This window comes from Populus nigra, chromosome 4 (assembly GCF_951802175.1).
Source record: "Populus nigra chromosome 4, ddPopNigr1.1, whole genome shotgun sequence".
NCBI lineage: Eukaryota > Viridiplantae > Streptophyta > Magnoliopsida > Malpighiales > Salicaceae > Populus > Populus nigra.
In genome coordinates, this window is record NC_084855.1 from 22,331,495 (window position 1) to 22,349,267 (window position 17,773).

Consider the following 17,773-nt stretch of genomic DNA (forward strand, 5'->3'; position numbering starts at 1 on the left):
ACACGTGCACTTTTGAAAGAATCAACAGAAAGAACGAGGCGGCAAAGAAAAAGCAGACACCCACTACGGCACTCAATAATTTGACAAGACACTAGGACGATAAACGTGTAATTGCTTTATCTCTTTCTTCTTGATTTTTATCAGTAATTCCCTCTGTTTGTTTTGCCGGTTTGTGCCTTGGATGGTCTGGTTTTCAGAGGGCAAAAGGAAGATAGCCCTAGCTCGCTGCCGCCATGCTACTAATGACAGCATTTAAACAAAAATAATTGCGACAGAAGAGGAAGGTGGTCTTTTATTACGAACAACCTCGTTGCAAAGCACAAGAAGGTCTAGGAAACAACAACTGCCCACAATAAATAGAACACAGATGAAACGGGGCTGTACGGTAGCACAAACAGTAAATAAATTAGATGGAACCCCCCATTTGATCAATAATTTAAAAAGAAAGAACAAACAAACAATCTGCTAATTAAAAGCCCACTTCCAAATCCGGGTCTCCTCCCATCTCACTTCCTAATCTTGAGAAGGCATAGGGAACATTTTGAAGCCAAAACGAATATTTGAACATAATAAGATGATGATGTGCATGACTGTCACGTTGAAGTTTGAGACTGGAGAATGGTAAAACTTGTAGCTTTCTGACGCAAAACTTAGACCCTTATTGAATGGATTTGGATAGGATGCTTCGTATCTACACATTTCGCTATTGGAGCTTTCCTTTATTACGTTGCTGAAACTAAAACCTGAAAATCAATAACAATGGGAAATGTGAACTGATTAATTATACTGCACAGATTGAAATGTTTTGGCACTAAATGACATGGTGAGAATTGACTAAAAAGAAACTTCACTTACGTGATTTGCTGTGATGAATGGAGGAGTTTTTCGAGCCTAGTAGTGTGTTGGTGGTGGTGGAGAAGCATAAATATAAACTGGGGGTGGAGGTGATTTCACTGGTGGGGGAGGTGAATGGTAGTAGTAGGGAGGAGGTGGTGATGGTGAAGGGGGAGGTGGGGACTTGTAGACATATGGAGGAGGAGGAGATGGAGATGGTGGTGGAGGAGACTTGTAGTAGTAAGGTGGTGGAGGTGATGGGGATGGTGGAGGAGGGGATTTGTAGTGGTATGGGGGTGGAGGAGATGGTGAGGGGGGAGGTGGGGATTTGTAGTAGTAGGGTGGTGGAGGAGATGGTGAGGGAGGTGGGGGAGACTTGTAGTAGTATGGAGGTGGTGGTGAAGGAGAGGGTGGTGGGGGAGACTTGTAGTGGTAGGGTGGAGGAGGAGATGACGATGGTGGAGGGGGTGACTTGTAATAGTATGGTGGTGGTGGTGATGGTGATGGTGGTGGTGGTGACTTGTAATAGTATGGGGGTGGAGGGGATGGGGATGGAGGTGGTGGGGATTTGTAATAATAAGGTGGTGGAGGAGATGGCGACGGTGGAGGAGGTGATTTGTAATAGTATGGTGGTGGTGGTGATGGTGACGGTGGAGGTGGTGACTTGTAGTAGTAGGGTGGGGGAGGAGAGTGAACCGGCGGGGGTGGTGACTTGTAGTAGTATGGTGGGGGAGGTGATGGTGATGGTGGGGGAGGTGACTTGTAATAGTATGGGGGTGGAGGAGATGGGGATGGAGGTGGTGGAGATTTGTAATAATATGGTGGTGGTGGTGATGGTGATGGTGGAGGTGGCGACTTGTAGTAGTAAGGTGGGGGAGGTGATGGTGATGGTGGGGGCGGTGACTTGTAATAGTAGGGTGGGGGAGGAGAGTGAACCGGTGGTGGAGGTGACTTGTAGTAGTAAGGTGGTGGAGGAGAATGAACCGGTGGTGGAGGTGATTTGTAGTAGTATGGTGGTGGTGGTGATGGAGATGGTGGAGGTGGAGACTTGTAGTAGTATGGTGGGGGAGGAGAGTGAACTGGAGGTGGAGGTGATTTGTAGTAGTATGGTGGCGGAGGAGAGTGTACAGGTGGTGGAGGCGATTTGTAGTAGTAGGGTGGTGGTGGTGATGAAGATGGTGGTGGTGGAGATTTATAATAGTATGGAGGTGGTGGGGATGGTGAAGGAGGTGGTGGTGATTTATAGTAATATGGTGGTGGGGAATGAGTTGGTGGTGGTGGTGATTTATAAATATATGGTGGTGGAGGGGGTGACTTGTAAAGATAGGGTGGAGGTGGTGGTGACTTATAAATGTAAGTTGGAGGAGGAGGTGGAGGTGACTTGTAGTAGTATGGAGCAGGAGTGGGCTTGGACTTCTCACACTCCTTGTAAGGGGTCTTAGGAGCATAAGCAAACGGTTTAGCTGAGAGCACAACTTCATATTTTGTCTTGGACTTCACCTTTAGAGAGGCACCCTTGTTACCCTAGTGTAGTTTAGTTGGGATGCTGCATGGTGAACCTTTTGGTGCCATGTGAAGCTTGGCTTTGCATGCCTTGCCTCCATATTTACTATAATTGAAACCTTTCAGCGTGATGCTGTATTTTCCATTGATCTTGGTTTTACCATAGGCCTTGATCTTCTTTGTACCTGCTTTGCATGTTACCTCCACCACAGCACCTGTTCCATGTACAACAAAAAAATGAGCATGTATTGTCATTACTAACACAATAGCAACAAGTTTATTGTGCAAATCAAACTAAAATAAATAATAGTATTCCTTACCCTCTCTTATAACTATATTTATTCTTAGTAAAGGTACCACAATTCCTTATTTGGAATGGAAATTCAAATATGGAATTTCAAATTAATATGCATGTGTGCATTAGTGTTAATTTAAATAAAATAATTAATTAGAATTAGGATCCTTTTAATAATTAATATCCATAATCAAGTTATATGCCTAATAAGTTGGTCGCCATCAAGCACTAATATTATTGTTTGGAAAATGGATCAATCATATAACTTACAGACATTCTTATAAATTAGAAACATGAAAAATATATGGATGATATGCAAAATCAAGAAAATGAACATGGGGATGTATGTGAAAATTTAAGTAAAAATATTAGTAAAGCTTAATCAATTTAAAACAAAATGTACCTTTTAGATGCTTTTTATCATGTGATTTTATTGGATATCCCCAGTCATAACATCTGTAGCAGTAAACCTTTCCTACCACTTTGACCATTAAATCATGGTGGTGGGGGTGAGGGTAAATGACAGGTGGAGGTGGAGAAATGTAGTGGTATGGAGGAGGTAAAGCTTTAGGTGGTGGTGGAGATTTGTAATAATAGGGTGGTGGTAAAGGATGTGAAGGTGGTGGTGGAGATTTATAGTAGTATGGTGTTGGAGGAGGTGGAGACTTAGTTGGAGGTGGGGGAGACTTGTAGTAATAAGGAGGTGGGGGGGATTTAGAAGGTGGTGGAGGAGATTTATAATAGTATGGTGGTGGAGGAGATGGTGAAGGAGGAGGTGGAGACTTGTAGTAGTATGGAGGAGGAGGAGATGGTGAGGGTGGTGGTGGTGACTTGTAGTAATAAGGTGGAGGTGGTGAATGTTTAGGTGGAGGTGGGGACTTGTAATAGTATGGTGGGGGTGGTGATGGTGAGGGTGGTGGTGGTGACTTGTAGTAATAAGGTGGAGGTGGTGAATGTTTAGGTGGAGGTGGGGACTTGTAGTAGTATGGTGGAGGTGGTGAATGTTTAGGTGGAGGTGGTGACTTGTAGTAGTATGGTGGTGGTGGTGATGGTGAGGGAGGAGGTGGTGACTTATAGTAATATGGTGGAGGTGGTGATTTTTTGGGTGGTGGTGGAGACTTGTAATAATATGGTGGGGGTGGTGAGGGAGAAGGTGGTGGTGGTGACTTGTAGTAATATGGTGGAGGAGGAGAATGTACTGGGGGTGGAGGTGACTTATAGTAGTAGGGAGGTGGTGGTGATGGAGAAGGGGGTGGAGGGGATTTATATATGTAAGGTGGAGGTGGTGATGGTGAAGGTGGAGGTGGTGACTTGTAAACATAAGGTGGTGGGGGAGATGGAGATGGTGGTGGTGGTGACTTGTACATGTATGGTGGTGGTGGGGATGGAGAGGGTGGTGGTGGGGATTTATACATGTATGGTGGTGGTGGGGATGGGGATGGAGGTGGTGGAGACTTATACACATATGGTGGTGGTGGGGATGGAGATGGTGGAGGTGGGGATTTGTACACATAAGGAGGTGGTGGAGAAGGTGATGGAGGAGGTGGTGACTTATACTCATAAGGAGGTGGTGGAGAAGGAGAAGGAGGTGGTGGAGACTTGTATAGATAAGGTGGTGGGGGAGATGGGGATGGAGGTGGTGGAGACTTATACACATAAGGAGGTGGTGGAGAAGGTGATGGAGGAGGTGGTGACTTGTACTCATAAGGAGGTGGTGGAGAAGGAGAAGGAGGTGGTGGAGACTTGTATAGATACGGTGGTGGAGGTGGAGAACTGTAAACATAAGCATCTCCTGAGACTGAACCTACATTGCTTGCAACAAAGAGAATAGTCAATGCCACTGCCAATTGAGGCCAAAGACGACCCCTTGGGGGGCCGCCACTAGAACCTGTCATTCCTCCCCCTGAAATCCCACCAACTATCGGCAATGTGTTGGACTTAATTTCACACCACCTCTCTTTCTTACTGGATTAAGAGAAGGTGAAGGAAAAACTTGTGCTTTTATTTTCTTTTGATGAGAAAGCATGCATGAAACACAAAGTATATATAGCACTTATGGTCGTTGAAGGAGAGCTATCACCATGGACCAGTACGAATTGGTCTTTGGATTAATCTAGCAAATGGGGTTTTCAAGCTGGCCTTCCATGCTATTTTTCTTTTTTAAAAATCAAACACCGTTTTGTGCTCTTGGATTCCTCTATTCATTGTGAACTAATATCTAACTAATCATTTAATCATGATTTAATTCGCTATTTCAAGTCGTTTTTTATTAATTCCACTCCGCTCCCCTGTTCATTTATTTATTGCTGACCTCCCATCACCTTATGATTCATAAGCTTTTCATATTTTTGAAGTCCAAATTTGATTATTAGTGCTCTGAGAAGATCACTTATAAAATATTGTTCTTCCTCTAATAGTTGTCAAAGAAGGCAGGTGGCAGCTCCAATATGCTTCCAGCCCTCACACTCAAAAAATCACGACCTGATCCTAGCCTTTCCCTTTCACATTCTCATGAGAAAATGCTTAACCAATTACTAATTTCTAGCCATCTTTCTTTATTATTATTATTATTATTTGAAAAATCGTGGGTTTTTTTTTGTTTCTCTCTCGAGAGAAAGCACATCCCAAACGAGAAACCCTTACAGTCCAAAAATACTTTAAAAAAGCAGTATACAGGTTCATGGACTGTGCAGTCGAATTTCTTTAAATATTCTTAAAATTGTTTTAATTCTTCGAAACTTTTTCCATTATGTGCTATTTTGGAAAAAAGAAACTCTAGGATCTTGAAGAAAACAGTGCTATATTAATTAAAGATTTATGAGAGAAATATTGAGAAGAGTCAAAGAAAGCAAGATGTTCACGTTACTGCCTGTCATGGCTTTGCAGATTGCAAACCTCTCCTAATTCTTCAACGATGCACGTTAAGAGGGTATATCACAAGCAACTTCTCTTCACGAACGAGAGGCTTAATTTTTATTTCATTTTTTATTTATTTGGATGCCATGTTTTAATCAATATTGCATGTGATTTCTCAATTATGAGTCGTGGATCCCTTTAAGTGCTAGGGCAGCTTTTGTGGGTATTTTGAGCAACACACCACCATGGAGAGGGGAGAAATAAAAGATAAAAAAGAAGAGAGGGACACATCAAGGACATGCTTGGGTGGGGTTGAAGGTTTTTATTTTTTAAAATTTATTTTTGATAACATCAAAACAGTTCAGAAATATTAAAAAAAATTATATAAAAAAAAAACAAAACTCAAAATTTCCTGGAACTTTCGGTGCAAAGACAGCCGAAACAAGCATGTTATAAGCTGTCAAAGAGAAAATGGTTAATTATTCTGATTTCTGATTTCTGAGTGCAGTTTCATTTTGTGCAAGAAATGATGATACTGGAAGCCAAATATGTCTTTCTTTAGACATCTGCATGTTCCCTTACTTTCCTGAAAACGACCTGGCAAGAAGAGTGATTGAGGTTGTCCCTCAATTAGCTATAATCAATTTGGTTTTTGTTTTAGATAAGGTTAGTTAAGGGTATATAAAATTTCTTGGTATTTTTATTAGGCTAATGAGTTAAAAACTATTCTGATTTTTTTATCAACAATTGGTTCCTTTTCTTTTCTTTTTTTGGTTTTGAACCTATTTTTTTTTTATTAACAATATAGCCCTTTCATCAAATCTAAGCGGTGATGTGATCATTTAAAAAAAAAATTAAGCATGTATGTGTTTTTGGGTGTTTGAGAATGCGATGTTTTTTTGTTCAGAAATATATTAAGATAAGATTTTTTATTTTAAAAAAATTATTTTTGACATCAATAAATATTAAAGAAAAATTATCTAAAATAAAAAAAATTATTATTTTTTTAAAATATTTTTAAAGCATAAAAATAAATCATGAAAGAGAAGATAATGAAATGAACACCTTATTACTAAAATAATAATAAAAAGACTCCAAACCTAAATGATAACGTAAAAAAAATGTTAGAAACTATTATTATTCAAAAGACAAAATTGAATGATTTTATTTATTTGATGGGACATTTACCATCATCAGCATGAATTATTTCCATTAAAATTCTTAAACGAGAGGAAGTCTACGATAGAGTAGCATAGTTACATATGGTATGCACATGGAGCATGGCATCTCTACTTTCCATTTCATCGGCCGACCGTCCTCGAGAGGCCATTTGCATAAAAGTCATCGTCTTTAGAGTCATCCCAGTTCATGCACACAGCTGTCAACAATTAATCAGCATGATAATGATGAAAAATCTACTACATGTATATTTATTAATTTGACCTAATGAATTCCTATTCTTGCTCATGACAAATGATCAACTAACCAGCAAGTTTACTAGCCCATTCAACGAGCATTTATGGAACATCTTCTTGCTTGTGAATCAAACCATGGATACGAAACCAGCCCAGCACAGCCGGTGTGTTCAGGACTCGATCGACCCGGTTTGGGTTTCCTGATCAACGAAGAAGGAGTTGATCCATTAAAAAACTTGGATTGATCGACGATCCAAGCAAAACCCTATTGATGTTTTGTATTTCTTACATCATTTTAATCTTTTTTAAAGCAATTAAGTTAACCTCGCGGGCCCATGATGAGAGCTTACCCCCCATGCAAAACTCCAATTTGGGTTTAATAAATATGAATGTAACAACTCTCATTCTGAGAGAGAGAGAAAATGGCTATACGAACATGTTGCGAATTCTTTGAAATTAATGGCACCTAATTCCCAGCTCTCTCTCACTCCTGGGAAATCAATGCCGTGTAATGCATAACCTCTAAAAGTCTACCTTTAGTTTCTGTGTTAAGTATATATTGAAAATAGGGCATGAGTTGTTAGTGATGAAGTAGTAATATATTAGCATTATCTACACTGTTGCCTGCCCTTTTTGTTGCCATGTTGCCTGGAAGAGAGAAGGGCTGCTGGAGGGCCAGGCTGCCTGGCTGGCTGGCTAGTGGAAGACACTGAATTCGAAAGGGAATATTAGGAATGAAAGAGACAATATTCAAAGTCCTTGTCAAGGCTTCTAATGTGAATCATGGAGTGGCCAAGAAAGGCAAATTACATCGACGAAAGTCTTCTACCTATTTGATTAGCTTTTTATCCATAGAGTCATCAACTTCATTAAAAGACATCAGCTATACTTACCATTTATTTCCCAAGATTTCTGTTTTGGTGAGGCAGCGTCGGTCTTGCTTAATTGCACCCTCAAGTCTTCTTCATCCAGTGAATCCATTTCGAACGGTATTTCATAAAAATTTAAATTTTTAAAGTTTTATTTTGATATGTTTTTAAGTAAAAAATACTTTAAAAAATAATCATGTTTTTGATGTTATCTCAATATCAGTTAAGGGAATTAATTAATCGCAATATTTATAAATCTTGTTTTTATTTTTGATATATACTTATAAGGGTGCTATTTGATCATATTTCAAAATCTCAGGGATTGAAACATTCTTTTTCCTTCATAATTCATAATGGAGGCTCACTGATATGCATGTGGAAAAAAGAAAAAGAAAAAGAAAAGAAAAGAGAGACATTTATTTAATGGAAAGTACAAAAGGAAAGCTTGAACTACCTCTAATCATCCAAGGGGTAAATTGAAATTAATCCAAAATATGTACACATCAAGAGATAATGTATACAAAGAACTAAAATAATTAAAAAATATAATTAACAAAAAATAAAGATCTAGATTCATATGTATCCGGATCAAATGTATCTACAAAAGATTTTTTTTTTTTTTTAAGTACGGGAGATGTAGGGTCGGGGGAGAGATTGAAGGTTTTATTTTTTATATCAATAAATTAAAATAATCCAAAAATATTTAGAAAATTAATTTATTTTTTTTAAAAAAAATTGTAAACAGCATGTTAAACATATCAAAGAAGTGAAAAAAATAAATAAAATTAAAAACGTGCTGCAGAAAAGTGTGATGGCTTCGGGTTCACTCAGGAGCTGTCAAATTAGACCCATCATTAAGCAGTAGGTGAAGCATCTAAGAGCCTCATTAATAATAATGCCTCGGGCGCAGCCACTTTCGTTCGCAATTCGCAAGCTATTCATTCCATCAATCAAACAAAAGTGTGATGGCTGCTTCTGGCTCTTTGTTTTATTAATGCTGGTTAATTTAAAAAACGGTTCTAGTTCCATCAATTTTAATGTCATTAAGGATTTATATGGCTGTTAATTTTAAAACTTGTAAAATTAATTGAGGTATACACAAATTAACCCGGATATCTATATTAATAAAAACATTTTCTAAATTAACTTGATCAGTGCCTCGCAGTAGCTCCTTATACAAAACCAAAAGATATTTTGTAGCGTTGCAGTGATTTTTTCTAATATATATATTTTTGTTTGAAAATATATTAAAATAATATTTTTTAAAAAATTATTTTTAACAACAGTGTATAAAAAAATCCAAATATATATATAAAAATTAGTTTTTAAAAAAATATTTTTGGGAAATTAACTAGCACCATCAGATGAAAGAAGAAAAATAACTTCCTAATCCTCTCCTTCTACAAAAATCCTGCCGCAATTTCTAAAGAAATGATCTTTGTCGATCCGCAAAGAAATGAAGAGTGTAAATTAATTGGTTAGACCCTAGATTTGTTTTCTAGAATTTACTAGTTCGAGTCCCATAAATTTCAGGATCACTATAAATTTACATGATCATTAATTTTAAGATTCATAAGATTAGTCAAGTTACACGGAAACTAATTCAAGTATCCATGTTAATAATAATAATAAAAATAACTCCCTACTTCATTCATTCACTTAATGGTAAACAAATCCTGAGAACGCCAGCAATAATAACATGTGAATAATTATATTCCAAATGCCATCTTCAGTACACCTCACCGCCTTAATATTCGACATAAAGTTATGGAAATCAGCAGTACAATCTATTTATTTTTTCATTGTTACATAACAGTTTAAAATATTTTTTATTTAAAAATATATTAAAATAAATTTTTTAATTTTTTAAAAATTATTTTTGACATAACACATCAAAACTATATAAAAACATAATTTTTATTATTATTTTAAATAAAAAAATTTAAAATATTTGAAAACCCGGTTTACACCGCGTTCCAAACACACTTATTCTAGGAAAAAAAAAGCTTTTTAAGAGTTCGAGCATTCAAAAAAAGAAAAGAAAAAGAAAAAGAAAAGGAAAAAAGAAGGGAGGACTTCGTAAAATTATGGCGATATGATCAACGTATTAAATTTTCTTTATTCACATTGATCTGGTCCAGAAATGGGCAGTGACAAAACTTCAGCTACTCGCCTTTAATTTAACCCTAGTCTCATTTTATGTAGCTATTTAATTATCTTCTCTCTCGTGTTTAACTCTATTCAAAGCCTTGATTCTTTTTTTCTTTTTTTTTGATAGGTTGATGTGCATATCAATGGTCAATTTAGGTTATGATTTATTAAAAAAAAAGAATTCAAAACAAAGATGTTTTAGTTAAGAAAATATTGGTTTGAAATAAAGTTCGATCTAAATTAAATTTTGAACAGACTGATTCTTGAGAGGGATTTAAGCTTATCAAATTAACTAGTTATTAATTTGTCCATTTCTATTTGAGAAAAACCACCTCTAGGGACTACATGATAAAATTTTAGTATGCAAATTATGTTGAGAATTTCACCATTTTTATTTATTTGATAAAAATTAAATACAAGATAATATAAGCTTATGTAAGTTTCAAACTAAAAAAACTTTAACTTAAGGGAGAATATTAGAAAATAATATAAATCATGTCTTGATACCTCACTTAACAGTTTAAACTTTCGAGTTGAATTGGTTCTTTTACACTCAATTATAAAATTTAATAATCTTCAATATGCTTCTTTAGTTAGGTTTTATGAAAGGAAAAAAAAAAGACTAGTAGTGTGTTTGAAATTGTGGTAGCGGTGGCGGTTTAAAATATTTTTCGCTTAAAAATTCATTAAAATAATTTTTTTTATTTTTAAAAAATTATTTTTGATATCAGCACATCAAAACAATTTAAAAACATAAACAAATTATTTTAAATAATTTTTTTTACATTTGAGAAAATACAGTTCACACTGCTGCGTTCCCCATCACCCTAAGAGAAAATGAAATTAAATCTATTTCAGTAGTTAGGTTAAGAACTGAGACATTCAGACTAAATCACATAAAGGATATTATTAGCCTCAAGATTTGGATTCAGAAAATTAAGAAAAAAAAAGAAAGAAAAACTCTTTGATCAACAAACCAAACCAATTGCTTAGAATTACATCAGGGCCAAGCTCATGATATTGCATTCCATACAAAAGATCTGTCATCCAAAAGGCTCGACAGATCTTTTATATATATATATATATATATATATATATATATATATAATCGATAAAGGATTTATAATTAAATTAATTTGTTTTCTTGCTATGCGTAGTGAGCATACACGTTTTGTAATTTCCTACTTTATTTATTTATGAAACTCCAGACTGTCCAAGCAACAAGATCCGACCGGAACATTCGAATCAACTAAGCTTAAATACGTGCTTCTATTCTACCCACATGGAGTGAGAGAACAAGTTGCTTCAACGAGCCCACACATCTCCTTCCCTATTGTTTAATTGACTTTATTTTTTTATTTTTTTTGCCCCACCAACCGATGGCTCCCTTTATCGCCGGTCCAAGGCATGCTTTTGGCTAGGTTTATCTGTACAATCTTCGTAGACTATTCCTCTTCATCTGGGGTGGGCTCAAATAAAAATCTATAAAAATTTAGATTTTTTTTATATTTTTACATTATTTTAATATACTACTGTTAAAAATAAGCTTTAATATCAATTAAAAAAACGTTGCCTTAATCTAGACACCACGTCAAAAGAAAAAAAATGACATTTGGACTTACTACAAAAGTTGATTAATTGGAAATGTTAATTAGTCAAAGGTCATTTATTTTTATACAGGAATTAACCATAAGCTGACATTTGGCCTCGGCGAAAAATGTGTAGAATGATAGCTTGGCAAATTGTAAAAGAGAATTTCTATAAATGGTTTAACCGGTCATATTTTAAATTTATTTTTTAGTTATGGTCCCTTTAAGTTATATAAATTTTTGAATTTCTAGAAACTTATATAATAATTAATTTTAAAATTTTATATTAATAAAAGGAAAAAAGAAAGAGAATTTCTCTCTCTCTATATCAGATTTGACATGCGGTAACTCCATGGGATGTTCATGCTTCCTTTCTTACTTTTCAATAAGATAGTACAATTTGGCTGCTAGCTAGTCATTTTCACCTTTACTACGCATATAATTACAATTTTGAAAAAAAAGAAAAAGAAAAAGAAAAAGAAGACAGTGGGACAGAGGTGTTTTTATTTAAAAATTACAGAAAATACTATTTTTAACTTTAGTAAGCATTTAATTACTGATTTAAAATAATAAAGACAAGATAGTGGGATAGAGCGGACATGATTTTATATATATATATATATATATATATATATATATATATATATATATATATATATATATATATTGCTTTAGAAATACAAAAGATTCACTTCAAAACCATGTGAAAAGCAAATTTGTTTTTTATCTTTGTTTTTTTTTATTTTTTTAATTAAACAACTTTGGTTTCTTTCGTATTTATCTTTTCTGTTCTTAAATATTAATTAAATCCAATCTTATAGCTGTTCCATTTGATAAATCCATCATGAAAGCCTTATACTGTAAAGTATTTGTTAAACATCATCACCAACATCTTAACGATTAACAAAAACCTGTTAAATACTATACTATTTATTATTTTATAATTTATTGTGAATTATAATAGTGATTTTTTAAAAAAAATTAATTTGATTCTCAAACTTTTTTCTTGCATGAATGGATTATTTTGAGCTTAAATTAGCACTAAATTACATGTTTTTTTAGAAAAAAAAATTGAATCGAGAGAAAAATGACTGAAGTGAAAAAAAATAAAATAGATAATGATTTTAAATTTTATATTAAAAATTCATTTTAACCCTTCCATCTTTTTTAGTTGTTAAGTACTCAGTTTTTTTTTTGTTTTTAAAAATTAAATTTTAATATCAAAGTTTATTTCTTTTATTTTCAGTCCCATCTTAGTTAGAAAAAAAAAAATCATTAACGACCATTTCAACCATCAAAATTGATTGCATTTAATTAGAGAAATTTCATCTAGATGTTTTTTTTTTAATTAGACCACTACCTATCAATGGCTTCAGTCAACTCCTCATTCATGTTGATTATTGAATGTCCTCCTCGTTCATGTTGATTATTGAATGGGATATGAGAGATTTAACATTTGGGAAAAATAAAAGGAGACAGAAAGTTTTATCTTACTCTTTCAAAAGTTTTTTTTTGAAAAAATAAGATAAAATTGAAAACATTATCGAGTTTATTTTGTTTTTTTAATTAAATTTTTTTATTTTTTTATTTAATATTAAGTTAATTTAAAATTAAACTTTTCAATTTTTTTTAAAATTATCTCCGTAAGCTTTACATGTTAGCTCAATTTAATTTACGTAAATTAAGTATTTTTTTATCTCAATATCATTTAATCCAAATTGAAATCTTTTTTTTTAATTAAAAAACTCATTACCAACGTGTATATATTTTTCACACTTATTTTTTTTTTTTATATCCGTGGCATAACATGAGCCAACTTGCTAGAAGAAAATAATATAACAAAACTCCATATCCCAAGTCAAAAGCAACCTACCAAAATATGGCTCAAACGATGCCACCACACTAGGCAACATAACATGTGATGATCTTGTTAATTAGATTAAAAAATATGTTTCATAAGAAGAAATTATCATGTATCTTATTGCTATTGCGATGTAATTAAATAAAAAATAATTTTTTTGATAAAATTTTTATTAAATCCAATGACGTGTATGATTTTCTCCGTGAGTTTACTTGGTTAATTCGAGTTTATTTCATTTCTTTTTAATTAAATGTTATTTTTTTACTAATTTTATCATTCAACATTTAATTAATCTGAGCTTTTAATTTTTTTTAAAAAATTATCTTTCCAAGTTAATCCATTTAATCTCCTATCAATGTTTTTCTATCTTAAAATCATTCAATTCAATTCATGGTTATATATTTTTTTTTTTTAAGAAAATAAAGCACCAATGCATACATATTTTTCACACTAAATATTTTTTATTACGACGTGTGGCATCACATGAGCCAACTTGGTAGAAGAAAATAATAAACAAAACTCCATATCCCAAGTCAAAAGCAACCTACCAAAATATGGCCCAAATGATGCCCCCACACTTGGCAACATAACATGTGATGATCTTGTTAATTAGATTAAGAACATACACCGAGTAATCAAGATGAGTTTTGACTTTTAGTTTCTCGAGGTGAAAAACATCCCGCAAGGCATATCCGTTTTATCTCGATCAGAAAGAAATTGCAGTCAAATATTCCTCCGATCATGCATTATCTGTTTTTAATTTCACCTCTACCTATCAATGGCTTCAGTCAACTCCTCGTTCGTGTTGATTATTGAATGGGATATGGGAGATTTCACATTTGGAAAGAATAGGAGACAAAGAAAGAAAAAATTAGCTCTATATTAGCTATTCGAGTTCCACAAACTTTATATTTATTAAAGACTTACATGATTATTAGTTTTAGGACCCGTAAAATTAGTCAAGATACATGCAAATTGATTCAGACACCCATGTTAATAAAAAAAATTACATATTTATAATACAAGCCACAAGTATAATGGGCTTCTCAATAATTTGAAAAACAAAATTTAATTAATAATGGAAGATGTGTGTTATATATATGGAAAAAATTAGAGAGCAAAACTTTTTTCATGCATAACTTGTTTTTTGTGTGTATGTAATTTCACTAAATTTAATAACTAACCACTGACTCAAAAAATAAATAAAAAATTGAGTCTAGAGATTAATTAATCGGAGATACTATTTCAATTCATGACAGCTGTAGGGTTTTTCGTGTTATCTGCCACTTCAGCCCCTGCTTCTATTAAAGTATTATCAATCACGTCCCTTAAATTGTCCCACTTCAATGCATAATAATAAAAAAAAACTTTTCTCTTTATTATACAGCATAACAATTATTCCACAACTTCCTTTTTTAAGAAATTAAAATTTTTCATTAAAATATTAAAATACAACGGTGAAAATAAAAAATAAAACAAAGTATTTAAACATGGTCCGATACAAAATTTAGGTAACAAGTTAAGTAAGTTAATGCAAAATAACTTAAGTTAATTCAAAACGATGTTGTTTTAAGATATTTTTTTAAAATTAAAACAGTTGAATTTTTTAAAAAGTTAAATAGAATTTTGATCGGATTAACCTACCTATCAAATTAATTGAATAAGTTTGACATGTCAAATCTTATCAAATTTAATTTAAAATTTTATCCAAATCAACAAATCACACGAGACGGGGCCGGGTTGGGGCCGATTTGAAAAAGATGAAGCAAAGCCAACGATCCCCATGTTACAAACATAAGACCAGATTCATTAAGGAAGAAAAAAACAAAAGAAAACAAATGCTACAAGCAACAATACTCACAAACAAGATTCCAAGAACCCTAGCAAGCAGCCCCTCACAGCCCAACTAAACCTATACCAGAAAGTCGCAGGCAACTTCATGAGATCTCAAAAGCTTATACATTGGAGCTTCGATCACTCGAATTATTGCATTTTAACTTTAGCATATGGTTTCTGGCATGGCAAACAAGACTCACAGAACCACTGAGATACGCTCCGTTTGGCAACTGAACCTTCACCACATGTCCTCTCCTAATCTCTCTCAAATATATGTTTTGCATCATCATTAACAGTTGTAAACGGGCCGAGCTTCCATCACTCTTCTAACTAATCACTAATTTAACACCCTTTACTTTCTACTAACAGACAACACAACGATTTTCTTATCCAATGTAGTCTTGTCTTTAAGTAGTGATGCATGGTACGTTGCAATATCATATCTATATATTTAACAAACAACACATCGATTTTCTTATCCAATATAGTCTCTTTTTTTTTTTTGGTTATTAGCATGGTATCCGAGCTAGTTTGCGCGTATATTGACTAATTCCACGGACTTTGAAGTTAACAACCATGTAAGTTTTTAGTGGCCATCATATTAGCAACCACAGGGCTCGAACCTGAGACCACATGGAGAGCAAACCTCTTAGTTCCAGGCTCTTATCACTGGGTCATATACTAGATGGTTAATATAGTCTTGTCTTAAGTAGTGATGGTACGTTGCAATATCATATCATATCTATTCTATAATATATTAATATATCTGATTAGCGAATAATATAAATTATATCTTATATCTTATCTAACAGTTTAAATTATATCTTAGATCTTATCTAACATTTTATCTGGTTAGCGAATAATATAAATTATATCTTAGATGATTTTTTTTTTACATACAATGTTTTCATCGGTGATATATCATAGTTTTTGTCGGTGATATATCATATTCACTTATAAAAATATAAACTAAATAAAACGGGTAAATATTTTTTATTTGATTTGTTTTTTCATTTATAAATATACTAGTAATTTTACTATCGACAAACTCATCATCATACTATAAATAACTGATGATTAGTTTTACAATGAAATATTTTTGTCGAAGAATCTGTGGATAAAAATCCTGCCGACAGACTAAATATACAAATACCAATAAAATATTCTGTAAATAAATTAAAACTCACCAACAGATCACAAATAGCTAACGATTAGTTTTTCAATGAAGTATTGTTGCCTATAAACTTGTCGGTAAAAGTCATGTAGACTGACGGAGTATACAAATACCCATGGAATATTCTTTCAATTATAAATTAAAAAATTATAATGAGAGTGGAAGTTTCATATGGAAATTAATTATTAAATTAGAAGTAGACGGTCCAACTAAAAGACAACAATTCCAAATTAATTTTACAAATTCTTCTCGCACAACTAAGGTTTTGTCCTTTGTGTATCAATGCTCTTGCTTACATGACACCAAGCAAAGTTCATGATACAGCAAACCCCACGAACACTCAGAAAGATGATTCACATAAAATAATAGAATTATCTAGAATATTTGTAAAAATTAATTCAAGATTAATTGAAAAAACTTGCTCAAGAAATCAAACAAAAAACCCAGTTAGATAATTTTCAAAAATCAGTTAACGTTCATATTTAAAAAAACAAAAAAAACAAACTAATAATCTATCAAAAAACCCAGTTGGATTTTCACGTCGAAGCCCATAAAACATTCTTACATCCATCCTGTTATTGCGATTCCATGGCCTGTTGTCAGAAATCCATGGCTATGTGCCTAATACACAAAAAATAAGGTGTTAGGTAACCGCGTTAACCCCATTAATAGCTTAACCATGTGGGTTTTAGGTAATGTTGGGAATGCGGTTGAATTTTTATTTTTAAAAAATTTAAATTTTTTTTTTTACTAAAATAATATGGTTTGTACTTTTTGAATCGTTTTGATGTGCTGATGTCAAAATAATTTTTTAAAAATAAAAAAACATCATTGACATGTATTTTGGCATGAAAAGTTATTTGAAAAACACCCGCAACCACACTGCTAAACAAGCTCTTAAATTTAAGTACTTGTTTGAGTTGTGGTACAACTTATTTTTTTATGAAAATTTAATTTATTTTTATTTTAAATTAATTTTTTTAGTGTTTTTGAATTGTTTTGACATGTAGATATCAAAAAATAAATTTTAAAAATAAACAAATATTATTCTAATTGATTTTTGAATGAAAAACAATTACTATTGTACTCTCAAACACCACCTTCAAATCTTGTACCTAGAATATAGCACAAGCTATTCCTATTCAACATTAACCAAGTTTGATTAGGCTAATCAAGTTTTTAATGGACCAGTGGGCCTGGTTAAATCTTGATAAAATCAACACTAAAAAAATAATTTAAAAAAAATTTAGGGGAAACATTTATTTATTTATTTTATTTAGATCATTGCATTTTTTTTTTAATTTCTTCATAGGTTAGAACAGTGGGCATTTACAAACTATATAAGACTGTTCTGTATTCCCAAAAGAGTTGAACAAGAGGGCCAACACAA

The 17,773-nt window shown here is 33.1% G+C and overlaps 1 pseudogene; it reads right to left on the reverse strand.

The window, feature by feature from the left end:
• Positions 1–266: 266 nt before the first annotated feature.
• On the reverse strand, positions 267–4,662 carry LOC133691460 (extensin-2-like; annotated as a pseudogene).
• Between the last annotated feature and the right edge of the window lie 13,111 nt (positions 4,663–17,773).